At 61.3% G+C, this 2,500-nt stretch overlaps 1 pseudogene; it reads left to right on the top strand.

The window, feature by feature from the left end:
- LOC124728696 overlaps positions 1-2,500 on the top strand; it is a 5,740-nt pseudogene that overhangs the window by 407 nt on the left and 2,833 nt on the right.

Here is a 2,500-nt window from a genome sequence, read left to right as displayed (position 1 = left end):
AAAGTACGTGAAACCGTTCTGGGGTAAACGTGAGAAGTCCGAAAGGTCGAACGGGTGAGATTCACGCCCATCCGGCCACTGGCCTCCGCCCTCGGCAGATGGGGCCGGCCGCCCGCGCGGAGCAATCCGCGGCGGGGTCGTGTCCGGTTGCCTTTCCACTCGCCGCGGGGTGGGGCCGTTCCGGTGTGCGGTGGGCCGCACTTCTCCCCTAGTAGGACGTCGCGACCCGCTGGGTGCCGGCCTACGGCCCGGGTGCGCAGCCTGTCCTTCCGCGGGCCTCGGTTCGCGTCTGTTGGGCAGAGCCCCGGTGTCCTGGCTGGCTGCCCGGCGGTATATCTGGAGGAGTCGATTCGCCCCTTTGGGCGCTCGGGCTCCCGGCAAGCGCGCGCGGTTCTTCCCGGATGACGGACCTACCTGGCCCGGCCCCGGACCCGCGCCGCTGTTGGCTCGGGATGCTCTCGGGCGGAATAATCGCTCCCGTCAGCGGCGCTTCAGCTTTGGACAATTTCACGACCCGTCTTGAAACACGGACCAAGGAGTCTAACATGTGCGCGAGTCATTGGGCTGTACGAAACCTAAAGGCGTAATGAAAGTGAAGGTCTCGCCTTGCGCGGGCCGAGGGAGGATGGGGCTTCCCCGCCCTTCACGGGGCGGCGGCCTCCGCACTCCCGGGGCGTCTCGTCCTCATTGCGAGGTGAGGCGCACCTAGAGCGTACACGTTGGGACCCGAAAGATGGTGAACTATGCCTGGCCAGGACGAAGTCAGGGGAAACCCTGATGGAGGTCCGTAGCGATTCTGACGTGCAAATCGATCGTCGGAGCTGGGTATAGGGGCGAAAGACTAATCGAACCATCTAGTAGCTGGTTCCCTCCGAAGTTTCCCTCAGGATAGCTGGTGCTCGTACGAGTCTCATCCGGTAAAGCGAATGATTAGAGGCCTTGGGGCCGAAACGACCTCAACCTATTCTCAAACTTTAAATGGGTGAGATCTCCGGCTTGCTTGATATGCTGAAGCCGCGAGCAAACGACTCGGATCGGAGTGCCAAGTGGGCCACTTTTGGTAAGCAGAACTGGCGCTGTGGGATGAACCAAACGCCGAGTTAAGGCGCCCGAATCGACGCTCATGGGAAACCATGAAAGGCGTTGGTTGCTTAAGACAGCAGGACGGTGGCCATGGAAGTCGGAATCCGCTAAGGAGTGTGTAACAACTCACCTGCCGAAGCAACTAGCCCTGAAAATGGATGGCGCTGAAGCGTCGTGCCTATACTCGGCCGTCAGTCTGGCAGTCATGGCCGGTCCTTGCGGCCGGCCGCGAAGCCCTGACGAGTAGGAGGGTCGCGGCGGTGGGCGCAGAAGGGTCTGGGCGTGAGCCTGCCTGGAGCCGCCGTCGGTGCAGATCTTGGTGGTAGTAGCAAATACTCCAGCGAGGCCCTGGAGGGCTGACGCGGAGAAGGGTTTCGTGTGAACAGCCGTTGCACACGAGTCAGTCGATCCTAAGCCCTAGGAGAAATCCGATGTTGATGGGGGCCGTCATAGCATGATGCGCTTTGTGCTGGCCCCCGTTGGGCGAAAGGGAATCCGGTTCCTATTCCGGAACCCGGCAGCGGAACCGATACAAGTCGGGCCCCTCTTTTAGAGATGCTCGTCGGGGTAACCCAAAAGGACCCGGAGACGCCGTCGGGAGATCGGGGAAGAGTTTTCTTTTCTGCATGAGCGTTCGAGTTCCCTGGAATCCTCTAGCAGGGAGATAGGGTTTGGAACGCGAAGAGCACCGCAGTTGCGGCGGTGTCCCGATCTTCCCCTCGGACCTTGAAAATCCGGGAGAGGGCCACGTGGAGGTGTCGCGCCGGTTCGTACCCATATCCGCAGCAGGTCTCCAAGGTGAAGAGCCTCTAGTCGATAGAATAATGTAGGTAAGGGAAGTCGGCAAATTGGATCCGTAACTTCGGGATAAGGATTGGCTCTGAGGATCGGGGCGTGTCGGGCTTGGTCGGGAAGTGGGTCAGCGCTAACGTGCCGGGCCTGGGCGAGGTGAGTGCCGTAGGGGTGCCGGTAAGTGCGGGCGTTTAGCGCGGGCGTGGTCTGCTCTCGCCGTTGGTCGGCCTCGTGCTGGCCGGCGGTGCAGGATGCGCGCGCCTGCGCGGCGTTCGCGCCCCGGTGCTTCAACCTGCGTGCAGGATCCGAGCTCGGTCCCGTGCCTTGGCCTCCCACGGATCTTCCTTGCTGCGAGGCCGCGTCCGCCTTAGCGTGCTCCTCCGGGGGCGCGCGGGTGCGCGGATTCTCTTCGGCCGCCATTCAACGATCAACTCAGAACTGGCACGGACTGGGGGAATCCGACTGTCTAATTAAAACAAAGCATTGCGATGGCCCTAGCGGGTGTTGACGCAATGTGATTTCTGCCCAGTGCTCTGAATGTCAACGTGAAGAAATTCAAGCAAGCGCGGGTAAACGGCGGGAGTAACTATGACTCCCTGCAATGGCAGGGGGAAGTTATAAAGTC

This window comes from Schistocerca piceifrons, unplaced genomic scaffold (assembly GCF_021461385.2).
Source record: "Schistocerca piceifrons isolate TAMUIC-IGC-003096 unplaced genomic scaffold, iqSchPice1.1 HiC_scaffold_1169, whole genome shotgun sequence".
NCBI lineage: Eukaryota > Metazoa > Arthropoda > Insecta > Orthoptera > Acrididae > Schistocerca > Schistocerca piceifrons.
Note: the sequence above shows the minus strand (reverse complement) of the source record. Positions and strands in the feature narration are given on the sequence as shown.